The following is a 10,608-nucleotide window of genomic DNA, read 5'->3' as shown; positions in this document are numbered from 1 at the left end:
TTCTGTTGAGTGTTTTACACTGTTCCTTCAAATATATTCTGCTGTCCATTTACAGGCACATGTTTCAGTCAGTTTAGCCTGTTTACCTTGGTCAGTTCTCCTCTCGCAAACATGTCATTGGCTATTTTTGTTTCTAGTTGTAGCTTGTCCTTTCTGTGATTCGCTTTAAAACTATATTTATTTAAACTGCACTTTATCACAATTTCCCGAAGGATGTCTGCAGGTGACATTACTCATTCACTAAGTTTCATTACACAGTCGTTCTGCGATAGTTATGTTCCTGAACAGTTGCACAATGTGCTTTTCAAAGAAACACTGAAAAAAATTAACCGAACTCCTTTTCCAATATCAATGTTGACCGTGTGTTGTCCCAGATTATACAAATATTGAAGTTTTCCGAAATGATCACAATGCCCTTATTAAAAAAATTCCAATGAGTTCCTGGTTAATGCAGTGATGAGCAATGAAATACTGTTCGGTGGCTAAAACTGTTCTACTGCTTGTTTCCTTGGCAAGTAGTAGCCAGAATTTACATTCAGACTGACTCTACTTCATGATCTGCAGCCAAATGCTTCCTCTGTAATGCCTTTGGTATCCATTATTGTTAGCTTTACCCATGTTGACCGAGTTTCTGCAAGTTTGTGAACTATTGAATATTCCTGTTCACCTTTTGTTCGCCCTGTCACCACGTATCTCTGGTGTTTAAATTTCTTTCACCTCTGTGTCACAAATCCATCCACCTTATTGAAGAGACTTTGTCCATTCCAAAAAATACGTAATTTATTCTTTCCCACAATTTCCTGTCACAAATCGATTCGCTGATGTATAGTTTTAGATAAACTCTGTCCCACCCTGTTCCTTTCTACTTGTTTACGGCCACATTCCCCATGCTGTTCTAATGCGTCACCTTTTCTCTTTGGATCTGGAAAGCTCCTTTCATCTGAACCCTGTCCCTGCGTCCTCTCTGTCAGTTTAAAGTCCTGTCCATAAACCTACCGACATGATTGGCCAGGACACTGGCCCCAGCACAGTTTCAGTGGGACCATCGGAGTGGATTTCTTTAAAAAGTCAAGTATGGGAAATGGATGTCTCTGGCTAACCAGCCTTTCTTGCCTAGCCCTAGCTGCCGTTCAGCGGAGTAACTTGCTCGGCCATTTCAGAGGGTAATTGAGAGGCAAACGTTTGCTGTGGGGATGTCATGCAGACCACGTGAGGATAGGCAGATGTCCTTCTTGAAAGGCGAAGTATTTGGATCTATTGTACATCTGTTATGGTATTTTTAGATTGTCAATTACTATTTTTAAAATAATTTATTTCAGATCCCACCATTTCAGATGGTGGGGTTTAAACCTTCCTCCCCCGAACATTAGCTGAGGTTTTGGATACATGCTCTAGCAATAACACCACTAGACCTTCACCTCGCCTGCTCACAGGCTATTCATCCCTGAACACTGATACCAGTGCATCATGGAGCTAAACCTGCTTTTCCTTCATGATTGTTTGATCCTGATACCTTCCTGCACTCTGGTGATATCACTTAGTATCTCTCCATGTGGTATCCCTCATTGTGTCGGTCCAATTTCTGCCTCTGTCAGTGTCTCTCACCTTTACAGATCTACTCCAGATCCTGAGCCAACAGAATTCTCCACTCCACAGAGACACAACAGCACAGGCCAGGAATGGAGACTGGGATTTTCCAGATCTCTGTGGGACTCACTGCCATTCTCTATGTGTAATCCTCACTACATCAGTCTAATTTCCCATTCTGCCTATTTTTCTATCTCCTGCAGGTAATCAGGAAAAATAGACTTCCCAACTACTGGGTATCTTGTTCATCACCACATTGAAGATGGGTGGTCAGCCAGAGAGACAAAGGGCAGGGAGATCTGGAACCTTGAATAAATCCTGCAGTGAGGTAACATCACTCACAGTGAACAGAGCAGAGAGCAACGAGAGGGTTCCAAACATCGGCGAACAAGACATGACTTAGATACAGTGTTGGAGGGGGAGCACAGTACAGATACACCCCAAGACAATCACCACCCCTACTGTAAGTTTTGTTGAACTGAGACAGCATCGGGAGTGTCACAGATATCTATCCAGGCCTGTGATGTCTTAGTGAACATCAGTATAACAGAGGGGAAGGCAGGCTTCCCATGAGTGGGTGGGAATGCTGCCTGGGATCTTTCTGTTCTGTGTTCTCTCTCCAACACTGTACATTTACAATGTCTCATGGACCAGTCTCTTCAATAATTTTTAACTCCTATAACAGTTCCTGTCCCTGTAACCTCCTCCCTTCCTGATAGTCCCTCCACAGATTTGAAATATACTGCATTCTAGATTACCATATCCATCGCTGTAACTTGCTTCAGTGCCTAAACATGCCTTATCTCAGTCGTCTCCTCCTCCAATAACTGGAGAAAAAACCATGCAGATCAGAAATGGTTCCTTTGATCCAACTAGTCCATGCTGACCACAGTTCCTGAAGGATTTGCATTTGCCTGCGTTTGGTCCCTATCCCGTCAAACCTTCTCCTCTCCATTTACCTGCCCAAATGTCTTTTCCGTGATGGAATTGTACTTTTCTCTACCACTACAGCAGCAGCTCATTCAATATGTGCACCATTCTCTGTGTAAAAATGTTCTCCTCTGGTCGTTTTTAAGTATTTCCTCTCCCACCTCATATTTATGTCCTCTAGTTATGGATTCCCCTACCCTGGGGTAGAGACCTTCACCATTCACCCTACGTATATCCCTCATGTTTTTATAAACCTTTATACGGTCACCCCTCAGCCAGCTACACCCAATGGGAATAGAAAGATAATGATACAAATCTCTGCCACATTCCCCACTGCCACTTTGCCACAATGTTCTGGAATACACTTGTTCAGGACCTAGGGCTTTCTCTACCTTTGTGTTCTAAGACCTCCATCACCACCTCTTCAGTAATGGGGACTCTTTTCAACACATCACTGTTTCTTTCTTTTGTTTCCTAATCTTTGTCCACAGTACTTTCTGACATGAAATATTCATTTCAGGTCGCGGCCATCTCCTGTGTTTCCAGGCATAGATTGCCTCATTGATCTTTGAGGGGCCTTATTGTCTCTCTAGTAGTTTTTTTGTACTTGTATGCAGTAGAATCTTTTTTGGATTCTCCTTAACCTTATCTGCCAAATCTATCTAATTTCACCCATGTTGCTTTCCAGCTTATCCAGCCTCTCTGTTTCTGTCAAACCCTGCAGTATCAGTAACATCTTCATCAATCTTCGCTCCATTTGCAGATTCAGAATATGCTTCCTAAATCAGGATGATCAGAATTCGATACAGTGCTCCAACTGGAGACCCAGCAATGTCTGATACAGCCGGATCATGATGGACCAACTCATGTCCTCAATGCTCTGACCCATGAGGGCTAGTCTGCCTAATCTGCTTTTCTCCTTCCTGTCGTGGGCGGCACGGTGGCACAGTGGTTCGGACTGCAGCCTCATAGCGCCAGCCTCAGGCGACTCTCTGTGTGGAGTTTGCACATTCTCCCCGTGTCTGCGTGGGTTTTCTCTGGGTGCTCCGGTTTCCTCCCACAATCCAAAAATGTGCAGGTCAGGTGAATTGGCCATGCCAAATTGCCCGTAGTGTTAGGCGAAGGAGTAAATGTGGGGGAGTGGGTCTGGGTGGGTTGCGCTTCGGTGGGTTGGTGTGGACTTGTTGGGCCGAAGGGCCTGTTTCCACACTGTAATCTAATCTAATAGTCTAAAAAAAAACCTGTGATGGCACTTCCAAGGAACAATGTAAATGCAGCCCTTGGTCTCTCTCCGCTCGACTACACAGTCCAGAGCTCTGCTATTAATTGTATTCGTCGTCCCTGTTTTGTCTTAACAAAATCAAATACCTGAATTCAGCTCCATCTTTTATTTCTTAACCCACTTGCTCAATTGGTTAAGATCACCTTTGATAATTGTATTCTCTGCTATAACTCTTATTTTACTATCCACAAACTTACTAACAATAATTCATATATTCTTGTTTATGTCAATAATACACATGCGTGACCCCAGCACCAATCCTTATGGCACACCGCTGGTCAGAGGCCCCCCAGTCTGCACAACAACCCTCTCCCACCATCCTCTGTCTCCTACTGTCAAGCCCATTTTGTGTCTGTTTGTCTCGTTAGCCCTGATCCCATGTGATCTAACTTTACTAACCAGTTCACCACGCTAAACCCTGTCTAAGGCCTTGCTGAAGTCAGGATAGACAACGTCTACTGCTCTGCCTTCTTCAATCTCCTTGGTCACCTCTTCAACAAACTCTATCAAGTTTGAGAGACATGACTTTGTATGCACAAAGCTATGCTGACTATCCCTAATCAATCGTTGCCTTTCCAAATGCATGTAAGTCCTGTCCCGTGGAATTGCTTCCGACGACATTGGCACGACTGACATCAAGCTAATTGGCGTTTATGTCCCCAGCTTTCGGTCGCAGCCATTCCTAAATACTGGCACAACATTAGGCAACCTCCAGTCACCCAGCCCACCACCCGTGGCTGTCAGTGATAGAACAATCGTTGTCTGTTTCTTCCCTAACTTACCTCAATGTCCTGGGATATACTTGATTAGTTCCTAGGGAGTTGTCTAATTTTAATGTGTTTGAAAACCTTCACCACCTCCTGTTCTCCAATGTGGACTCTTTTGAAAGCATCACTGTTTATTTCCCTGCTTTCCAGTGTGTTTTCCACAGTAAGTTCTGTCGCGAAGTGTTTGTTTCGGATCACACCCATTTCCTGTGGGTTCACACACTGATGGCTTCATTAATCTTTAAGGGGTCACATTCTGTCCCGAGTTATTCTTCTGTTGTTAATATACTAGTAGAATCTCTCTGGATTTTCCTGAACCTTTTCTGCCAAAGCCCTGTCATTCCCCTTTACGCCCTCATGGTTTCCATCTTTAGAGTAATACTACATCCACAATGTTCTTCAAGGGATTGACTTAATCCAGCTGGCTGTATATGACATGTGTCCCCTTCTGTCTTGACCAAAACCTCAATATCGCCAGTCATCCAATTTTTCCCACTTGAGTCAGCATGGTCCTTGACACTAACAGGAATATGCTGGCCCTGAAATCTTAATTTATCTCTCTTTTGAAAGAATCCCACTTGCCCGACGTTCCTTTACTAGCAAACAGCCTCCACAAATCAACTTTTGGACAGTCTTGCCTAATACCTTTTGGACTGGGGCAAGGCCAGTTTTGATCTTTAACTTGTGGACCAAGCCTGTCCTTTTCCATCGCTATTTTCAAACTAATAGAATTGTGGTAACTTTGCAAAAGTGCTTCCCCACAAACACTTCAGCCCCTTTTACTACTTTGTTTCCCAAGGGGAGGTCAGGTTTTATCCCTTTCTCCAGTCGGGCCAGTTACATACTGATTGAGACAGTTTTCTTGAACACACTGAACAAATCCCTCCCATCCCAGCTGTGAACACTGTGGCAGTCCCAGTCTAGGTTTGGAAAGTTAAAATCCCCGACCATTACATCCCGATCCTTCTTACAGATATCTGAGATCTCCAACATATTTGCTGCTCAATTTCCCGCTGACTACTGCGGGCCCGTAATACCGTCATATCAAACTGACTATTCATTCTTATTTCTCAGTTCCACTAACATAGCTTCAGTGGGCGATCCTCAGGAATATCCTCTCTCAGTGCTGCAGTGATGTTTTCAATGATCCACTCCCCCTACTTCCTTGTCTCCCCTTCTATCCTTCCTGTTGAATCTGTCCTCTGGAACAATGATCTGTGAGTCCTGTCCGTCCCTTAGCTGTGTTTCTGTAATTCCTGTGATTTCCCAGTCCCATGTTCCCATCTATGCCGTGCGTTCATCTGCCTGACCTGTCAGGCATTTTACATCAAAATAAATGCAGCTTAATTCATCAGTTTTCCCTCATTGCCTGCTGTGCTCTTACCTGGTTATCAATTGAAATTACTCTGTTGAAACTCTGTCCCAGCCTCAACCTTCAGACTGCAGCCTGAGACCATCCCCCTCACTGTGGACAACGGCCTCACATTTCACGTCTTTTGTAAACCTACTAACGAAAACTTCTGCTTTCACATCTGAGTGATTAATGCCCCTCATATGTTCCTCCCCATCTCTGTGATATTCTTCAGTTACTGCATTTCTCATTCTTTATCTCCAGAGCTTCCAATCCCCCTGATCGCTGTAAGGATATTGATCCCTTGCAGCATGTTTAACACCAGTAGCAGCCTCCAACTCCTCAACGCATCCTGTCCCTGTAACCTCCTCAAATACTACAGCTCACTGTCTTTGTAATATCTTCCATAATCTGCAATCCTGTTGATTTCTGTAACCTCCTCCAGAACAGCACTCCACATCTCTGTGTAACTGATAGGAATGCTGCAAACCTGCCTTCACAGTCCTCACAAGTTCTCTGAGCTCCTTCAGACCTACAACCCTCAGTATCTCTGGCTCCTCCAATCCCTACACTTCTCCCTGGCTGTGTGAACTGATCCAGACCCTTCAACCCTCTCTATCTCCCTCTCTCCTGCAACTCCAACTTTTGTCCATGTCAGTGTAGCTCCCAGCACCAACAATCCTCCCAGGCTCGATAAACTGCAGCTCCAACTACCACTCCAACTGTCTAATATCCAGTGCCTACAATCCTCCCTTTCTCCTAAAACTTCTGTAGCTCCAACTACCACCAATCTCTATTTAATCTCCAGTCCCGACAACCCTCCCAATCTCTGTATTTCCTGAAGCTCCAACGACCACCCATATCTGTGTAATCTCTAGTCCCTATATTCCTCACTATCGCTCTAACTCCTTCAGGACTGATAACCCTGTAAATCTCCTTGACATCTTTCAGCCCAAAAACCTATCTGATTTCTAACCACCAACAGTGATCTCAAACCACCTGAACGCTAACATCCTCCAGTCTCTACAACCCAGCTTTTCTCTGTTAGCTTCTCTGGTATCTGTATTCCCCTTTATCTCCAGTTACAGATCCTTGCTCAGGGAAACAATGTCTCTGTACCGAATCTGTAAGAACACAAGAATCTTCGGTGTATCAATAAATTTGCCTCATTTTCTAAATTTTCACGACTGCAAGTTCAACCTTCTCCACCTCTTCTCATAAATATCCCTCCATTTTGAAGAACAACCTAGTGAACCTTCTCTGGGCTGCCTCCAATGCAAGGACATTTTCCCTCCAGGTAGGGGACCAAACTTGTTCACAGTATTCTCAGTGTGGGCAGGCTGGAGTCCTCTATATTTATTACAAGCCTTCCGTATTTTTATTCTCCATTCCCTTTGAAATCAATGCCAGCATTCCTTTTGCCTTCTCTGTGTCCTGCTGGCCCTGTATGCCACCTTTCTGAGATTTATACACAATGATTCTCAAGTTACTCTGTGATGTAGCTTTCTGGAGTTGATCTGAAACCAAGTGGTGACAGCAATAATCAGGAAAGTGCTGGAATGTATGGTAAACAATATGCCAGAAATGATAACTACACACTTGGAAACCTACGGAAAAAGGGCAGTCCATCAGACCATCATGTATAGGAGCAGAATTAGGCCATTCGGTCCATCGGGTCTATTCCACTATTTGCTTATGGCTGAATTGTTTCTCAACCCCAATCGCTCACTTACTCCGGGTAACACTTGATCTCTTTATTCATCAAGAACCTAGCTATCTCTGAGTTAGATACACTGAATCACTTAGCATCCACAGCCCCATGATGCAGTGAGTTCCACTGATCCATCACCTACTGGCTGAATAAATTCCTCCACATCTCTATTCTGAAGGGCCGTCCCTTCACTCTGAAGCTGTGCCCTTGTCCCCTAGTCCCTCTTGCTGGTGGAAACATCTTGCCCCCGTCCACTCCATCCAGGCCCCTCAGTATTCTCTATGTTTGAACAGGGTTCTACCCCGCCGCCGCCTAAACTTCATCAAGTGCAGACCCAGAGACTTCACCTGCTCCTCATATGACACAAAATTCATCGCTGGGATCTTTCTTGGAAACCCATTTCTCATACCCCTTCACATTCTTTGTCCAGACTCTTAATGTATAATGAGCAGAGTGTCATCCCAAAACTGACCCCTGCGGTACTCCCCTCATCACCAGTTCCCATCGTGAAAACTTGCCCTTTCTTCACACTCTCTGCCTTGTGCCAATCAGACAAATCCTCTATCCATGTTCTGCATGTTGTTCTGAAACGGAAATTTCATTTCACACCCACGGCTGGATTTATTTTTCTGTCTGGCTGTAAACAGCAGAGTTTCCCCATTACCTTCCCATCTGTAATTCCCTGGAGAAGGTGGTGGGGAGCTGCCTTCCTGACCCATTGCAGTCCTTTGGGTGTGGGGGACAGACACAGTGCTGGGAGGATGAAGCATGTCTTGGAGGGCACCTTGGAAATGCTGGTGTTCCTCTGCACCTGGAGCTCCTGCCCTTCCAGGGAATAGTGGTTCCGGGTTTGTGAAGTACTGTTGAAAGGGCCTGCCTGAGTGACCTCAGTGCTGCTTGTAGATCTTTTAATACGTCATTCATTAATGAACATGAGCTTTGTTGGCTGAGCCAGCATTTATTGGTGATATGGAGTTGTCCCTGAGAAGGTGGTGGTGAGCTGCCTTCTTGAGCCACTGCACCAGCCGTTGGAACTGTTGTTATCTGTGTCCCATTCAGCAGGTGCTTGTCCTCATGTCTGCAACTGCATACAGACAATGCAGCTCTCCCTTTCATATCCTATATACTCCCCGCCATATAAATCTGACAGTTCCTCGCAATATCTCACCTTCTCCATTCCCATCTGTGCTAGAGATCACTGAAATTCATTTATTCTTGTTTAAACTTCTGATCACCCAAAATCTCTCCCTTTTAAAATGTGTAACCCTTTCAGCTGCTGTAACTCTCCATATAAATGTAATCAATGATAGCACAGGTTCCCTTCCTAAATCTCTGTAATTACAATGGTTGCATGTGCTAAATTGGCAATTTTCTTCCTCCTTATACATCTCAGGACTTCCAGCCCCTATAATCCCAATATTTGGAATGCTCCCATTCTCTGCACCTCCTCATGTCCTGAGGGTCCTTGAACACCACCAGTGCTCCAAAAGTTTATATTACCCCCAAGTTACTGCAAGTCTTCTAACTCTGTAATATCCAACAGTCTCCAGTACCATACGACACTTTCTGGCTATCAATTTGCATTTGTTGAAGAATACACATCTCTGTAATCAACTCAGAAAAAGCCCTTTAGACTGTACAAAGCTCCGTCATGAATAAGCCACTATCTCTCTGTGTCCTTTGCCTTCATCAGTATATGCAACTCTCGTGTATCTTCTAGCAAACTTCTTCAGATGCTGCAGATCAGCCTAGCTCCCTAGATAACCTGTTCCATTCCATATGGCTCGCTCAATCACTGTGACACCCTCTGCTCTGTCTAATTCTCCTCTTTTCCACTGTTTTCCAGGCACAACAGTAATTCTGTAAGGCAGCAGTGCGGAATGGGACGTTATAAATCTCAGCTGAGGCTTGAGGCCTGCCATTACCTGGGAGTCACAAGGACAGAGAACCTGAGAGAGTGCGGGAGAATATTAATCAGTAGCGAGGGTCGGGACCGACTGGGACTTGGAGTAGGAGAAAAAGCAGAGCAGGAGGCTTGAAACCAGCACTGAGGCACAGAGGGAGTGACCATATGAGGGAGCAACTTGGAGCAGGAGCTTGAGTCTAACATACCTGGGAGTTACAGAGGCAGCAAAGCAGGAGGATATAAATCAGCACTGAGGATTAAGGCTGAGTCACACCTGGTAGTCACAGCGACAGTGACCCTATGAGGGAGCAGAGTGGAGTGGGTGCTGGAGGATTACACGGACCTGGGAGTCACAGAGACGGTGACCCTGTGAGGGGGCAGAGTGGAGTGGGAGCTTGAGGATTACACGTAAGTAGGGGTTGCATAGACAGTGCCCCTGTGAGGGAGCAGTTTGGTGTCGGAACTGGAGAATTACACATCCCTGGCAGTCACAGAGACGGTGACACTGTGAGGGAGCAGGGTGGAGTGGGAGCTGGAGGAATACACGTACCTGGGAGTCACAGAGACAGTGACCCTGTGAGGGAGCAGGGTGGAGTGGGAGCTGGAGGATTACACGGACCTGGGAGTCACAGAGACGGTGACCCTGTGAGGGGGCAGAGTGGAGTGGGAGCTTGAGGATTACACGTAAGTAGGGGTTGCATAGACAGTGCCCCTGTGAGGGAGCAGATTGGTGTCGGAACTGGAGAATTACACATCCCTGGCAGTCACAGAGATGGTGACCCTGTGAGGGAGCAGAGTGGAGTGGGTGCTGGAGGATTACACGGACCTGGGAGTCACAGAGACGGTGACCCTGTGAGGGAGCAGAGTGGAGTGGGAGCTGGAGGATTACACGTCCCTGGGAGTCACAGAGACGGTGACCCTGTGAGGGAGCAGGGTGGAGTGGGAGCTGGAGGATTACACGTCCCTGGAAGTCACAGAGACAGTGACCCTGTGAGGGAGCAGAGTGGAGTGGGAGCTGGAGGATTACACGGACCTGGGAGTCACAGAGACGGTGACCCTGTGAGGGAGCAGAGT

Source organism: Chiloscyllium punctatum, chromosome 31, assembly GCF_047496795.1.
Source record: "Chiloscyllium punctatum isolate Juve2018m chromosome 31, sChiPun1.3, whole genome shotgun sequence".
In the NCBI taxonomy this organism is placed as follows: Eukaryota; Metazoa; Chordata; class Chondrichthyes; order Orectolobiformes; family Hemiscylliidae; genus Chiloscyllium; species Chiloscyllium punctatum.
Note: the sequence above shows the minus strand (reverse complement) of the source record.